This window comes from Eurosta solidaginis, chromosome 3 (genome assembly GCF_040869045.1).
Source record: "Eurosta solidaginis isolate ZX-2024a chromosome 3, ASM4086904v1, whole genome shotgun sequence".
NCBI classification, from domain to species: domain Eukaryota; kingdom Metazoa; phylum Arthropoda; class Insecta; order Diptera; family Tephritidae; genus Eurosta; species Eurosta solidaginis.
In genome coordinates this window covers 194,479,131-194,497,025 of record NC_090321.1, presented here as the reverse complement: position 1 = coordinate 194,497,025, position 17,895 = coordinate 194,479,131, and the positions used below count along the sequence as shown (strand labels likewise).

At 42.1% G+C, this 17,895-nt stretch overlaps 1 long non-coding RNA gene across 1 annotated transcript; it reads right to left on the bottom strand.

Annotated features, from left to right (window-relative positions):
• Window positions 1-16,548: 16,548 nt before the first annotated feature.
• Window positions 16,549-17,514, bottom strand: LOC137246879 (uncharacterized). The gene is made up of 3 exons (XR_010951730.1): window positions 17,282-17,514; window positions 17,058-17,210; window positions 16,549-16,989 (listed from the first exon to the last, which is right to left on the bottom strand). It is a non-coding gene; the product is annotated as an uncharacterized lncRNA (long non-coding RNA).
• Window positions 17,515-17,895: the final 381 nt, after the last annotated feature.

Genomic DNA, 17,895 nt, shown 5'->3' with positions numbered 1-17,895 from the left:
AAAAACCATCCAGAAAATATCCAGGAAGGGTTCCTAAATTATCCTGACGTACTCCAGAAAAGTTCCGAAATGACCCCGAGGGGATCCACGACGGATCGCGAAAACCATACAGAAATGATCCCGGAAGGGTCCCACAACTATCCCGAAAAAGCAACAAAAATATCTCGAAAATACTCCTACGGCATCACGGAAGTATCCAGAATTGACCTCGGCAGGGTTCCCAAATGATCCCAAAATTGTCCCGAAATGACCCTGATGGACCCGGCAAACCATCAAGAAATGATGCCGGAAGGGTCCCTAAATGATCCCGAAATAATACAGAAAGAGTCTTGAAATGACCCCTAAAGGGTTCTCAAATGATCACGAAATAGTCCCGAAAAAGTTCCGAAATTACCCCAATGGGTTCCCGTACAGATCCCGAAAACTATCCAGAATGATGCCGGAAAGGTCCTCAAATAATCAGATGATCGCCTAATATACCCGAAATGACCCTGATGGGATCCCGGACGGATCCCTAAAGCTATCCAGAAATTATGCCCTGAAATTACCCCGACGGTATCCCGAAAACCATCCAGAAATGATGCCGGGAGGGACCCCAAAAAATCCCGAAAAAGTCCCGAAATGACCCCGAAGGGATCCCGGACGGATACCGAAAGCCATCCAGAAATGATGCCGGTAGGTACCCCAAATGATCCCCAAAAAGTCCCCAAATTACCCCGACGGGATCCCGGACGGATACCGAAAACCATCCAGATAGGATGCCGGAAAGGTCCTCAAATGATCCCCTAATAGTCCCGAAATTACCCTCACGGGATCCCGGACGGATCCCGAAAACCATCCAAAAATGATGCCGGAAGGGACACCAAATGATCCCGAAAAAGTCCCGAAATGACCCCGACGGGATCCCGGACGGATACCGAAAACCATCCAGATAGGATGCCGGAAAGGTCTACAAATGATCCTCTAATAGTCCCGAAATTACCCTCACGGGATCCCGAACGGATCCCTAAAACCATCCAGAAATGATGCCGGTAGGTACCCCAAATGATATCGAAAAAGTCCCAAAATGACCCTGGACGGATCCCAAAAACCATCCAGAAATGATGCCGGTAGGTACCCCAAATGATATCGAAAAAGTCCCAAAATAAACCCGACGCGATCCCGGACGAATCCCGAAAACCATCCAGAAATGATGCCGGAAGGGAACCCAAATGATCCCGAAAAATTCCCAAAATGACCCCGACGAACACCGAAAAGGTTCCGAAATGACCATGACTGGCTCCCGGGCGGATCTCAAAAACCATCCAGCAAATATCCAGGAAGGGTCCCTAAATTATCCCGACATACTCCAGAAAAAGTTCCGAAATGGCTCCGAGGGGATCCATGACGGATCGCGAAAACCATACTGAAATTAACCCGGAAGGGTCCCAAAATGATCCCGAAATAGTCCGGTAATGACGCAAATGGGATCCCGCACAGATCCAGAAATGATCCCGGAAGGGTCCAAAAACTATCCCGGAAAAGTAACAAAAAATCCCGAAATGGCTCCTACGGCATCCTGGACGGATCCAGAAATGATCTCGGAAGGGTCCCCAAATGATCCCAAAATGGTCCCGAAATGATCCTGATGGATCCGGCAAACCATCAAGAAATTATGCCGGAAGGGTCCCCAAATGATCCCGAAATAATACAGAAAAAGGCACGAAACGACCCCTAGAGGATCCCCAAATGATCCCGTATTAGCCCCGAAAACCATCCAGAAATAATGCCGGAAGGGATCCCAAATGATTCCGACAAAGTCCCGCATTGATTCCGACGGGATCCCGAACGGATACCGAAAATCAATCAGAAGTGATGCCAGAAAGGCCCTCAAATGATCACCTAATAGTACAGAAATTACCCTTAAGGGGCCCTGGACGGATCCCGTAAACCATCCAGAAACGATCCCGATATAGTCCCGAAGAAGTCCCGAAATGACCCTGACGTGATCTCTAACGCATCCCTAAATGACCCTGACGGGATCCCGGACAGATCCCAAAATCTATCCAGAAATGATCTTGGGAGGGACCCCAAATGATCCCGAAAAAGTCTCGGAAAAGTCCGGAAATTACCCTGAGGGGTTCCCGGATGAATCCTGAAAGCCATCCTTAAATGATCCCGAAAAAGTCTCGAAATGACCCTGACGGGTCCCCGAAAGGATCCCGAAAACTATCCAGAAATGATGCCGGAAAAGTCCTCAAATGGAGTCCTAATAGTTCCGTAAAGACCCTGACGGGATCCCGAACGGATCCCGACAACTATCCAGAAATGATGCCGAAAGGGCCCGCAAATGATCCCGTATTAGTCGAGAAAAAGTCCCGAAATGACCCCGACGTGATGCCGGACGAATCCCAAATACCATCCAGAAATGATGCCGGAAGGGACCCCAAATGATCCCGAAAAAGTACCGCAATTATTCCGACGGGATTCTGAACGGATACCGAAAACCATTCAGAAGTGATGCCGGCAAGGTCCTCAAATGATCACCTAATAGTCCCAAAATGACCCTGACGGCATCCCGGACAAATCCCGAAATCCTTCCAGAAATGATCTTGCTGAAAATGCTGAAAGCCATCCTTAAATGATCCCGAAAAAGTCCCGAAATGACCCTGACGGGATCCCGAAAGGATTCCGAAAACTATCCAGAAATGATGCCGAAAGGGTCCGCAAATGATCCCGTATTAGTCGAGAAAAAGTCCCGAAATGACTCCGACGGGATCCCGGACGAATCCCAAAAACCATCCAGAAATGATGCCGGTAGGTATCCCAAATGATTCCGAAATAGTCCCGAAATGACCTCGTCGGCATCCCGGACGGATCCCGAAAATTATCCAGAAATGATGCCGGAAAGGTCCCCAAATGATCCCCTAATAGTCCCGAAATTACCCTGATGGGATCCCGGCCGGATCCCGAAAACCATCCAGTAATGATGCCGAAAGGGTTCCCAATGATCCCGTTTTAGTCGCGAAAAAGTCCCGAAATGACCCCGACGGGATCCCGAAAACCATACAGAAATGATGCCGGAAGAGCCCCCAAATGATCCCGAAAAGGTCCTCAAATGACTCCGACGAGATCCCGAACGGATACCGAAAACCATTCCGAAATGATGACGGTAGGTACCCCAAATGATCCCGAAATATTCCCGAAATGACCCCGTCCGGATCCCGAAAACTATCCAGAAATGGTGTCGAAAGGGTCCCCAAATTATCCCGTATTAGTCGAGAAAAAGTCCCGAAATTACCCCGACGGGATCCCGGACGGATCCCGAAAACCATCCAGAAATGATGCCGGCAGAGCCCCCAAATGATCCCGAAAAAGTCCACAAATGACCCCGACATACTCCAGAAAAAGTTCCGAAATGGCTCCGAGGGTATCCACGACGGATCGCGAAAGCCATACAGAAATGATTCCGGAAGGATCCCAAAATGATCCCGAAATAGTGCGGAATTGACCCAGATGGTATCCCGCACAAATCCAGAAATGATCCCGGAAGGGTCCAAAAACTATCCCGGAAAAGTTACACAAAATTCCGAAATGGCTCCTACGGCATCCCGGACGGATCCTGAAATGATCTCGGAAGGGTCCCCAAATAATCCCAAAATGGTTCCGAAATGACCCTGATGGATCCGGCAAACCATCATGAAATTATGCCGGAAGGGTCCCCAAATGATCCCGAAATAAAACAGAAAAAGTCACGAAACGACCCATAGAGGATCCCCAAATGATCCCGTATTAGCCCCGAAAAGGTCCCGAAATAACCCCGACGTGATCCCGGACAAATCCCGAAAACCATCCAGAAATGATGCCGGAAGGGATCCCAAATAATTCCGAAAAAGTCCCGCAATGATTCCGACGGGATCCCGAACGGATACCGAAAATCATCCAGAAGTAATGCCGGAAACGTCCTCAAATGATCACCTAATAGTCGCGAAATGACCCTTAAGTGATCCTGGACGGATCCCTTAAACCATCCAGAAATGATCCCGATATAGTCCCGAAAGGACCCTGACGGGATCTCGAACGCATCCCTAAAATGACCCTGACGGGATCCCGGACAGATCCCGAAATCTATCCAGAAATGATCTTGGGAGGAACCCCAAATGATCCCGAAAAAGTCTCGGAAAAGTCCAGAAATTACCCTAACGGGTTCCCGGATGAATCCTGAAAGCCATCCTTAAATGATCCCGAAAAAGTCCCGAAATGACCCTGACGGTACCCCGAAAGGATACCGAAAACTATCCAGAAATGATGTCGGAAAGATCCTCAAAGGATCTCCTAATAGTTCCGAAAAGACACTGACGGGATCCCGAACGGACCCCGACAACTATCTAGAAATTATGCCGAAAGGGCCCGCAAATGATCCCGTATTAGTCGAGAAAAAGTCCCGAAATGACCCCGACGGGATGCCGGATGAATACCAAAAACCATCCAGAAATGATGCCGGAAGGGACCCCAAATGATCCCGAAAAAGTCCCGCAATTATTCCGACGGGATCCTGAACGGATACCGAATACCATGCAGAAGTGATGCCGGAAAGGTCCTCAAATGATCACCTAATAGTCCCCAAATGACCCTGACGGCATCCCGGACAGATCCCGAAATCCATCCAGAAATGATCTTGGGAAGGTCCCAAAATGATCCCGAAATAGTCCCGAAATGACCGTGACGGGACCCCGAAAGGATCCCGAAAGCTATCCAGAAATGATGTCGGAAAGGTCCTCAAGTGATCTCCTAATAGTTCCGAAAAGACACTCACGGAATCCCGAACGGATCCCGACAACTATCCAGAAATGGTGCCGAAAGGGCCCGCAAATGATCCCGTATTAGTCGAGAAAAATTCCCGAAATGACCCCGACGGGATGCCGGATGAATCTCAAAAACCATCCAGAAATGATGCCGGAAGGGACCCCAAATGATCCCGAAAAAGTCCCGCAATTATTCAGACGGGATCCTGAACGGATACCGAAAACCATGCAGAAGTGATGCCGGAAAGGTCCTCAAATGATCACCTAATAGTCCCAAAATGACCCTGACGGCATCCCAGACAGATCCCGAAATCCATCCAGAAATGATCTTGGGAAGGTCCCAAATGATCCCGAAATAGTCCCGAAATGACCGTGACGGGATCCAGAAAGGATTCCGAAAACTATCCAGAAATGATGCCGGAAAGGTCCTCAAATGATCCCCTAATAGTCCCGAAATGACCGTGACGGGATCCCGAACGGATCCCGACAACTATCCAGAAATGATGCCGAAAGGGTCCGCAAATGATCCCGTATTAGTCCAGAAAAAGTCCCGAAATGACCTCGACGGGATCCCGGACGACTCCCAAAAACCGTCCAGAAATGATGCCGGTAGGTATCCCAAATGATCCCGAAATAGTCCCGAAATGACCTCGTCGGCATTCCGGACGGATCCCGAAAATTATCCAGGAATGATGCCGGAAAAGTCCCCAAATGATCCCCTAATAGTCCCGATATTACCCTGATGGGATCCCGGACGGATCCCGAAAACCATGCCAAAAGGGTTCCCAAATGATCCCGTATTAGTCGCGAAAAAGTCTCGAAATGACCCCGACGGGATCCCGGACGGATCCCGAAAACCATCCAGAAATGATGCCGAAAGGGTTCCCAAATGATCCCGTATTAGTCGCCAAAAAGTCCCGAAATGACCCCGACGGGATCCCGGATGGATCCCGAAAACCATCCAGAAATGATGCCGGAAGAGCCCCCAAATGATCCCGAAAAAGTCCCCAAATGACTCCGACGAGATCCCGGACGGATCCCGAAAACCATCCAGAAATGATGCCGGAAGAGCCCCCAAATGATCCCGAAAAAGTCCCCAAATTACCCCGACGAGATCCCGGACGGATCCCGAAAACCACCCAGAAATGATGCCGAAAGGGTCCCCAAATGATCCCGTATTAGTCGCGAAAAAGTTCCGAAATGACCCCGACGGGATGCTGGACGAATCCCGAAGACCATCCAGAAATGATGCCTAAAGGGACCCAAAATAACCCCGAAAAAGTCCCGTAATGATCCAGGCAACCATCAAGAATTTATCTCTCGAAGGTACGCAAATGATCCCGAAAGTACCCCGACGGGATCCCGGACGGATTCCGAAAACCATCCAGAAATGATGCCGGAAGGGTTCCCAAATGATCGCGAAATAATCCCGAAATGATTCCGGAATAGTCCCGAAAATGTCCCAAAATAACCCCGACGGGATCCCGGACGGATCCCGAAAACTATACAGAAATGATCCCGGAAGGGTCCCAAAATGATCCCGAAATAGTCCCGAAAAAGTCCCGAAATTACCCCGGCGGGATCCCGGACCGATCCCGAAAACCATCCAGAAATGACTCCGGAAGGGTCTCCATATGGGGTGAAGCTAATTATAAAACCATGTTAATAAGGCAGTAGGCGCAGGAGCGAATGAAATGTTACATAGAAACGTACAGGTAAAGTTAATAAAAGCGTGCTAATAAAATCAATTGAAGGAGGGCGGATGGCGGGGGTAAAAGGAGAGGACCACTGATCGTTCCTCCAAAATTGTCTAGATCTCGATCTGTATGTGCCAGATACCAAAAACTATTGATTTAGGAGAAAATTTATATTGAGTTATAACAATTTTTAGATTTTACACCAGAGTGGGTGATAAAGGGGGAAGGTGCGGAGGGTGTCACTGCTTACTTTGTATGCCCTCGACTTATTTGACCCCTTGAGTCTGTGATATTGGTGAAGGCCAGTATACGTAAAGTTATAATGTGTAAAAATTATTAAAAAGTAATTGCTCGAAGAGGTCGTGGGACCCCCACCCCTCTTTCCATGCTCGAAAAAAATTTCGCTAGTAGACTACTGTCTGTGTCCCAAATTTCATCAAAATCCGTGTAGCCATTCTGGCGTGATGCAGTCGCAAAGACGAAAAAATATAATAATTAAATTATAACTGTTCCTAGGGGGCGGGGACCACGCCCCTTTTCAAAAATATATAGCTAGTAGATCCTTCTAGACTATTGGCTATATGTGTGCAAAATTTCATCCAAATCGGTCCAGCCGTTCTTGCGTGATTGAGTCACAAAGACAAACGTCTGGACAAACATCCAAACATCCAAACATCCAAACATCCAAACATCCAAACATCTTCACATCCAAACTTTGCCATTTATAATATATATTAGATATTAGATTTATAATATATATTAGATATTAGATTAGATATTAGATATTAGATTTACTTATATATATATATATATATATATATATGTTTTTTTTCCTAAACTTGTATATAAATCAGCAAAAAAAACATTGTACATTGTATTATTTTTTGTTTTATGAAAACAAAAAATTCTTCTTTTAGCTTAATACTAATTAATTGAAATTCATGTGTAAGTCTCCTTATTTTGTTTTGTAGGAGTGTTAGTATAAAGTTGAACATTTTGTTTGAAAGGTATTTTGCAGTAAAAAAAATGGGTATATATTTGAACAATATATTTTTTTTCTTAGTTTTAGAGGTAAATTTTTATGATATATATGTAACGTAAAAATTGTTTTTAACATATATTTACAATTGTTAACAAAAAAGATTTGTGACAATGATTTGCTCAAGCTAACAATAAAGTCGCAACGGCATATTATGCGGTTTGAGGAATGGTGTGTATTACTAAGAAAATAGATCTCTGTCTCCACGTGTGGTTTTTTTCTTTTTTTTTTTTTTTTGGTAGTAACAATTCATATAAAAGTATATTCTTTTCTTCTTACTAGTAGCGTGTATAAAAACATTTTTTTAACTGTGTGTATGACTTTATATAAATAAAAAAGAAATTTAACTGCCATGTTTTCTAAGGTTGCATGGATTTTAGTTTTTTGTTTGTTTTTTTTTTTACAATTTCTATCATGCAATAAAATAAATTAAAAAAAATAATTAAAAAAATATAAAAAACATTGAATGCATCGGAGCCTAAGATTACGGTGGTGCCCAGGTTAAGCCTTATATTTCATTATTCTCTTGGGCCCAGCGATCTTCACTAAAGCGTGGTCCGCGTTCATCTGCGTGCAGTACACATGCTGTTTGCCACATCGAAAGAGCCATTGGGGCGTATTCTTCTTTGGTCGCTTCACGCAGTCTAATTTTTTGAATGTTTTCTCTTTTTGATTTTTGCTTATTTTTTCCGGTGCCTCTGTTTCGGTGGGTCGAGCTGTTTCGTCTTCTACCTTTTTACGGTCGGTTGTGTTGTCTGTGCACTCGCTTATGCTAGCAGCCGGTGTACTGTTTGCATCAAGTTGGGATAAAGCCGTGAAATATTTGTACCCGCTGTATTATCGTCTTGTTGGGTGGCCATGGTCATTCCTTTACCTTTTGTGGCGAATCCGGTGGGGCTGGCTGACGCATCGTAATCTGTAATGATAAGAGCACATTTATGTACGTGTTGTGTTAGGTGGTGATATTACTGGTTCGGCAGTGAGTGGGCGTTCGTCGGCGTAGGGTTGTAAGTCCTGTAGATGCGTATGCGCGGTCCGTTTTTGATGCTTTTCGGTGTGTCTCAGCTGGACGGTATTGGATGATATGTATTTTTCTACCACATAGGGGACGCAGAACTTTGGTGCTAATTTTTGTGTAAATTTATTGATCGCGGAGGAGAGCGGATGCTCTCCTTTCATCACCTTTTCCCAACCTGTGGTTTCCAGGGTCTATGGCGCAGATCGTAGTATTTTTTCTGTGTCTTAGCTCCTTTAGCCAGATTCTTCTTGATCTTTTCCCATAGGTCGGTTTTTGTTGGGGATACTGTCGGTGATTCTTCGGTGACGGCGCCTTCGGTTCGTATTTGCTGGGCTATCGCGATGCTTCTTCCAAAATTGATTTCAGCAGCCGATGCTTGGGTTGCTTCGTGAGGTGCTGTATTCATAGTGAAATCGATTTGCTTTTGAGCGCTGCGCTATCATGGTCTTGATTACCCTGTTAGCTCTTTCGGTCGGTGTTTCTTGGGGGGTGTATGCGGCTGTGAATTTGTGGGTTATTCGATGTTCGTCGACTTCAGCATTTATTACCTGTTGCATCGCTGAGTTCCGTGGGTAATATCGCTGTTTTAGCGGGCGATCATGTTTCAGCGAGATTACATGTTCTGCTGCCCTGCTGGGACCAGTTATTCGGTGGTGGTTTAAAAAAACTGCGAGTTCGGCATTTTGAGTTTCTCTTAAATGCTTTCCTTCTGTCACGGTACTGAGTTTTGCCTTGGTTGGCGTGGCTGGCGGTAATAAGTTTCCATCTAATGTGAGGGTGAGCCCCTTTCGCTGAGAAAGTCCATGCCTAGAATCATGTATTCGGCCAAATTAGGCAGGGTGGACACTCGCATGTGGGTCGGTTTATGGTTACAGTGTATGGTTACTTGGTAGGTGTACGAACTAACAACGCACGTCCTATCGGCGAGCTGTACGTTGCGGACGCAGGGTGCGCATGCTATTTTCTTGCCTTCCAGATGCTTACGTATAGTGTCACCTACGTAGGTGAGCGTTGCGCCGGTGTCCACCAAGGCTCGGACGTTTAACCCTTCGATGGTGAGTTTGACGTAGTGACGGCCATCCATTGTTTCATTCGGCGGTTGTTCGTCGATGGCTGCTGATTGTGGTATTTTTCCGTGCCGTAGCCTGACGGGAGTCAAGATGCTCGCCTCATCGCACCTGCAATCTCTGGACAGAACGTTGTTCCGACCACATCTGGAGCAAAATAGTCTTCGGGCTTTTCGGCATTGGTGGCGCATATGTCCTTGCTCCTTGCATCTCCAACAAGATTCCTCTCGGCTATATTCTTCGGTCAACGGTGATAAAGAATGCGCTGTTTGTCTGCTTTGTCTGGTGGCCTCTAATTGTAGCAACTCGAATTCGTCGGTGGGCTCCATCAGCTCTTCAATGGTTCTGAACTCGCTACGCTTTGCGAATAACCGGTATTCGACGCGCAGCCCGTCGTTGGTGGTTCTCTCGTGACATAATTGGATGTTGTCGGATCATGGTTTGCATGGCGAGAATGTAATCCTTAGCCTTTTCCTGCCCCTGCTGTCTCCTCTGGCGTATGGCGTCCTCTAGTTGGTGTAGATGCCGTCTGGGTAGGAAGAATTGCTCGGCCGCTGTGCGGAACTGTGCCCACGAGAGTATCTCGGCTTTGCGTACACGGAATCATTGCAATGCCTTGCCGCGCAACGTCTCTGGAAGCGTTGGGAGCAATCTGTCCAATGGAATGCTATAGCACTCGGCCAGCTCCTCAATTCTCTCCGAAAAGTCATAAAGCGTTTCTCCACCCGTGAAATGGACCTCCCATCGGCGGACCGTATTCATTACTTCGGCGTCGGTTAACGCGGTACGGGGTGGTGACTGTCGTTGATTGGCCTTTGTAACTGCAGACGGTGTAGTCACATGGATGGAGGGAGTTTGGTAGAGGGGTTTTTAATTTGGCTATTCTCTTCTGCCTTGATTTTATCTTCAACCTCTCTCAGTAGATTTTCAGTTGACTTGCGATTTCGTTTTGCCTTGACGTAGGCACTGAGCGCTATGCGTAGCTCAGCGACAGTGCTGCCGTTAACGAATATCCGTTATCTCTTGCACTCCTCGATGAGACTCTCTTTCTTCAGCGAATATATCCAGTTCAAGCTGTCGGTATTCAATAGGTTGGTGTTGTTCGCTGATTGTGGTTGCGTGTTCGGTGGCCCATCTCCCGGCAGGCTGGTGCTTGTTGTTGCTTTTACACTTTCCTCTCCGGAGATGGGTCCCTGCTCGGGCGCCATTTGTGAGGTGGGTTTTGTCGAAGGCTGAGGTAAGCTCAGTCGCTTCAGGGTCAGGCGAAGGTCCCACTAACCTCTACCAATTAATAACACAATTAGTTGTTGTTTTGTTCCGAACACGCACACACACATGATGCGGCTTTTGCCTTTCGATGCCGGCAGCCTTTGATCCCAGAGAGAGAGGGAGAGAGATGCCACGGATGATAGCGCAGGAGCGACAGAAGCGGGTCTCGAAAATGATGGTACGGGTCAAATAGTATCTTACCACCAGAGAAAGCTTACTCGGATTGGTTCAGGCGGATTACGGTGGTGCTCCTAGGGCTAACGATTGACGGCGGCGGGAAAAAAGGGCGCAGTTTCGCCTAGGTGAAGTATATCTATTAGTAATACCCAACGTATAGATGTATATGTATACATGGGTGCTGGGTAGATTCAGTACTCCTCTCAGGGAGCCTCGGACAAGAGTCCTAGCGACCATGAGCGGTGTAGTGAAGTCCACCGTTGCATTCGGCTCGGCACCCCAATCAGGAGGGGGGAGAGAGATGCTCCTCGGCCACCCTGTGTGAACTGTCCGCGCCTCATGCCATCCCCATTTGTTGCTGGGCAGACCCAGTACTCCTCTCAGAGAGCCACGGACAAGAGTCCTAGCGAGTGTGTAGTAAGGTCCACCGTTGCATATGGCTCGGCACTTCACCCAGGGAGCGGGGGAGCGAGATGATCCTCGGCAACCCTGGGTGAACTGTCCGCGACAAATGCCACCCGTATTGATATGTACTGGGCCTGGCATGTCTCTCAAGTGGAGCCCAGGACGCGCCTTGGGGGAACTACCCGTGCCCATCCGTCCTACAAGGTAGAAGGGGAGCGTATCTCCTCCTACCCCGTGGGACGTTGTTCAAAGGTTGGTTTCCCATAGGTGGGGGGGGGGGAGATCCATGAGCCCGATGGGTTCGCTGAGAGTCTTCCCCGTTCACCTTGGGACCCCTTTGATACCTACCATTGTAAGTTGGCCTCAGCCTTACTTACCTAGGTGAAGTATGCAGTGAGTGATGGCGTTTGCCATTTCAAACTTGGTAGCGAATAAAATGGATAAGAATTCAGCTCATCAATAACTCCTCGTTATGATAGCGAATGAAAAATGCACGCCAGATAGTCAGTACCACGCGTGCTGAGTATGTTTGGTTGTTCACTGTTGGTACTTGGCATACTATGTGCGGGTGGTTGTTCGCTGTGCAAGACGATCGTAGGGTATGTATATTTAAATGGCATATTATGTGTGGATGGTTGTTCGCTGTGCAAGGCGAACGTAGGGTATGTATATATTTAGTGTTAGGGTATGTATATATTTAATGTTAGGGCTGTGAGTAGGTTATTGTGACGTAGCATTTTGCTACGTTACAATTTAAAATAATTTTTTAGAGATAAAATAGTGTTTAAGTGACCTATAAGATACTTGAAATGATACTTAATTTAGAACCATGTTTAAACCAATAAAACTCTATTTTATTTCGGCCCCAAGTGTTTCATAAAGTCGAGTTTATGGCGCAATGTTAATGTTATATTAATGCAAAAGCAGTTAGGTTTTAAAAAGTTTAGTGCATGTACATACATATTTATGAAACGATTTATATTTGAAGAAAAATTATGACGGAAGTCGCACTTTCTGACTAATATACATATGTATATATGTATGCTAGGGCGGGTCAAATTGTATGGGGAAAAAACTTCAGGTGCACATCCAGTTTCTGAATCTATGGGTCATATTGAGTAATATTGTCCATGGGACCATAGGTCTGAAATGAATTTCGAGCCTCCCTAATTTTGTTAGAAAATTGTACATCCCAATCCAAATCCGAATTTGACATTTATTTTCATGTATTTTATTTGTGAGAGCCGCTATTCGGATTGGGATATAAAATTTTCTAACAAAATTAGGGAGGCTCGAAATTCATTTCAGACCTATGGTCCAAGGACAATATTACTCAGTATGACCCGTAGATTCAGAAACTGGATGTGTTTCAACAATAACTTTGACCCACCCTAATGGATACTATACGTATATCTTGTATTTAAGTGCATATGTGTGTATGTTAAAATTGCTTACGGTGTTGCTAATGTTTTGGAAAATTTGGTGATTTTAATAAAATTAATATTTATTTCCCGCTTTGGTTATGCTATGCTTAGTTATGTAAGGCCATTTTATGTTGTGTTATGTTGTGCTATGTTATGTTATGTCATCTTATATACTGTTATGTTTTGTTATGTTCCGTTGTGTTTTTATTTTATGTTATGCTTGCTATGTTATATTATGTTATGTTATGTTATGTTTTATTATGGTGTGTGTTTTGTTAGTTTATATTTTGTTTGTTATCTATGCTATTTTATGATAGGTTGTGCTATGGTATGCTATTATGGTGTGATTTGCTTGACGTAGATGTTAACGGCGGGATTTAAGGAGATGACGTGAAAATGAAGTAGGTGAGAACTTTGGTAGTGTCAGAGGATGTGAAAGATGGGAGAAATGAAAGAGGGGAGAGACGAGAGAAAACTGAGCAAAAGAGACTTCCCTTAATCAAGAATTGTAACTCTAATGAGTTTAATTTTCTTTCTAGTTTTTCATTTCAAAAATAATACTTATTTTCGATTCTTTTCCTTTTGTTTAAAAACTCTTATTTCCATACGTAAATGCGCTCGTTTAAGGGACTGTATATAAATGTGTACAATAACACATGAACCTTATATTTTTGACGTAAGAAAAAAAGGTCCTGGGCAAAAGAAAAAAAAAAAAAACTAAACTAAATACTCCAAAAATAACTGTTATTCTCGGGGCGAAATTTGAAATTCGAAAAATAGGTAAAAAAATACAAACTCAAAAATATCTGTTGTTTACCGAGCGAAATAAAAATTTTAAAATAAGCCATTATTTTTGGAGCGACGAAAAGATTCGAAATAAAATACTAGTAAAAATAAAATAAAAAAATTTTAAGCACTTCCCTTATATATATGTAAATGGACAAAAATCAGCGAAAAATGTCTCTTTATATAAAGACATATTCTTGCTAAACTTTGATATTTAAATTTCGACATAGAAATTGCAAAAATATTTATGAGAAGTAAAAATATAAAAGTGGAGCGCATATTTCCAATCCAGGAAAATTGGTAGGAAAGGTGATATTATTAGCAAATCAATTGCGCTCTACCTTTATATTTTTACTTCTCATAAATATTTTTGCAATTTCTATGTCAAAATTTAAAAATCAAAGTTTAGCAAGACCATGGCTTTATATAAGAAGAAATTGTCCCCTGATTTTTGCCCATTTATATAAAGGAAGTGCTTAAAATTATTTTATTTTATTTTTATTTTCTCCTTTTCTTATATTTTCTCGGTATCTTAACCTCTCTGTTAAGTTTTTCGCTTATAGCTCAATAAGAACTTACATAAAAATCAACCCCAAAATTCCCTCCGTTCCGTTTTATTTTTCTAAATATCTCAGTCCGTGCGCCCCCTAGCGAAACTTTTTGTATTGTGTCATCGGCTCCCATCGACCTCTGAATTAAGCTCTATTTTTAGCCTCTAGCTCATCGAGAAGTTACTTAAAACCCCGTTCCAAATTTCCAAATCATTATCTAATTTTTTCGATCCGTGCGCCACCCAACGAAATTTTTTTCTCCTTTTGTTCCTTTGTCACGGCGTTTTAACCTGTCTCTGAGGTTTCATGTTTGTAGCTCAATGAGAAGTTACTTAAAAATCGATTACAAGATTTGTATGAAAAGCGGCAAACACTCAACCGACCTAATATAAGGGAAGTAAAAATTAAGTAACATTTTTCGATCGAAACAGAAAACTAAAAAATAGTTCTTATCTTCTGGGCTAAATAAACTCAAAAAATAACTCTCATCTTCTGAAAAAAAAAAATTCAAAATTATTTTTATATAACGAGCCAAATAAAAACTCGAAAAGTAGTTCATATTTTCGATTTTTAATTAAACATTTAAAATAATAAAAATCTATGCATTTAGCGATAGTCTGCGTAACAGGGAACGTGACGATGAACTCTTTACGTAGGTGTGCCATCCCCTCTTCAGTATGACCTTTTAGATTAAATTTATTTATTATTTGCAATCACTCGTTAAATTTTTTTTTTTTGTTAAATAAGCAGATTCATCAAAGTTCGGGTAAAACAACGTCTGCTTTGAAAACTTTTTAGGAATAAACATTCACGCATATCTATGTATGTATATAAATATGTGAATCTTACATATGTATGTACCTACACATGTTTCTATACATAACTACGTAAGTTTGGATCAAGCTGTTGTTGAGGAGCACGTGTAAAGATTGTGGCATGTAAACGAGGGAGCCAACGACAACAAATTTGCTGATTGTTGTTGCCGCTGTTGTTACCATGTTAGGTCTCATTGGACATATGTATGTATGTACTTGCAACATTAGTTCCTGTCACTGTTGCTTCCATCGCTTTTGTTATTGTTGTTGCTGTTAAAGTTTTTGTTATTATTGCTGCTGAGACATCGGCGGCTAGTTTGTGGGTTAAATCATAAGTCATAAGCGACACGATTGAATGGTTGACTAGTTGGAGTTCCTCTCTACAAGCAAGACGTTGTTGTTTACTGGATCGTTGGCATGCCGCAACAGCAACTGTACACAGAAAGAAAAAGAGAGGTAAATCTAACCGAAAAGACGGTTAAAATTGCAGTGACCGAAAAACGTTGTAAATCTAACCGACTAAAAATTGTTATTATAATAGTTCGTCAAAATAGTTCGAGTACCATCAAAAATTGTACGAGAACCACCAAAAATAGTTCGGATACAATAAAAATAGTTCGTGTACCATTAAAATAGTTCATTTACCATGAAAAAGAGTTAGTTTACCATGAAAAACAGTTTTTTTTACCACGGAAAATAGTTTCTTTACCATCAAAACTATTTTTTTTAACCATGAAAAATAGTTTGTTTACCATTAATAACCAAAAGAAAAAACTTTCAAAAACAACTAAAAAAACATTATTTTTTAAATTAATACATTATTATTTATAACTTTAATTAAATACGTACATATTTTTATATGTTTTACATTTGTACATTAGGTAAATGTTTAGTTTTAAAAAAATTTTGGACGAATATATGTAATTCCATTTGGAGAAAGAGTTGTATTAAGAGGGGAATAATATAATTCAGAAAGGTCCAATAGATAAAATTGGTCTGTACTTTCTATAACGGGAAATGATTGAAAATGTTCTGAAAACAACGCAATTGAGTGTTCAACGCATATAAAAATTACTTTGTTGTTTTCAAGTATAATAATGTCATTTATTTCAAATAATTTCAAAGATTTTGACATTAGGAAATATTTCTTGACTTTCTTGATTACATTGCTGTTTATTGAATTGTAACGGAACACTTATATTTTCAAATCCAGTAAGCTTCTGAAATGTTGAACTTAAATTAGAAATGCATGAATTCACTTTCTTAAAGTGGATTTTAAAAGTTCGTAAGCACTGGTAATAATGGCAACAATGCAGACAGTAAAAAGTACTAGATGATGTTAAACTGTGACAATTTTTTAGATGAACTACGAGTTTATCAACATCTTCAAACTTTCGTTGCATACAAAGCAAAAGACCATTTTCGAACAAAAAATATATATAACGTAAAATTATTAAAAATATATATAAAATGTTAAAGTTTACTTTTATGTAATTACATTACATTAAGTCGCTCAACAAGCAAAGTACATTTGGGGAAGGTTTATCTTCAGTCAATTCAATGGAATAAAAATATCTTTGGACAAACGTCCAAAACTCAATGCTATCCTGTAGATATTTTAAATGTAAAACATGAAAAGTCTTAAAGCATATGTCTAAAGCACTTAAAAATGAAGGAAGCTCATACTTGATGTCGTCATAGAAAACATAAAATTTGCAATCGCTCAAATCACTGCCAATTGCGATAATTAGTGGTTGCAATGTCTCGTCGCGTGCATACAGTGATGTTTTCAGGTTATCCAATTTATTTTCGACATCGTTCGCCGCATTAACCTGTAGTAAAAACGAGAGCTGAGAATCCTTAATAGTGCTTCTAAAAACCGTTTTGTCATCTGATTTCCGTTTTATATTAGGTCGTAGTACAGCGTGCAGCAATAATGCTATAAGTTGACCTGAACCTTTAATACAAATATATTTATAAAAAGTTAATAATCATTCAATCTGATTATTACTTATGTTAACAAACCTTGCCCAGTCTCATTTACTTTTTTCAAGTGCTGCAGATTTTGAGTGCTTTTACCCTCTTGTTCAGAATTGGTAAAAATTTTGTTTTAAAACCCTGCCAATTTTCTGTTAGCCTTGATGAATTCTGATACAGAGCATTAAAGTCAATATCAATCTGGAACAAACCAAAGTATGAAGCATGATTTTCATTTCAACATTGTACATTAAAATGTAAAATCCACCTACCAGATTGTAACCACACGAATGGGAAAAAAGTTTCCAGTTCCGTAAAATGTTCGCTGATGTGTTACCACTTGAGTTCAAAATTTGTTGTCGTCTGGTTTTGAATGTTTTCTTCCAATTAGCTTCAACTGTGCTCCACGGCGAATCAAATAGTTTGAGCCAGTCATAGGCAGCTGCATAAAGAAACGTGAAATCACTATAAGCAAAAGATATTGGCATGGCATTAATTACATTTTTCATCATCGAAAGTAAACGTATGTTCTTCTGTCGGTGATGTCTCAGGAGTTGGACTTTCTGGGTCCACTAATTCACCGGATTTCTTTAATTTTTTCAATGTGTGGTAATATTAATCGTACAAACGGCCTGCTGGCCTCAAGGTAATCGGATCTTTGTGATAGTAAATCGACTGAAAATTTATGAAAATTTAGAAATAATTTTGGAAGGAATGTATAATTTGTAAAACCTTGTCGTCTTTAAATCTGTTAGCAATATTTTGCGCAATAGATTGGAATGTATTTCGAGATATCTTGATTTTTCTTTTAATAAACCAAGACACAGTCGCATCAATTAAGATCTTCCTCCCAGCGTCATCTAGCTTGCCCAACCGCTGAACATAC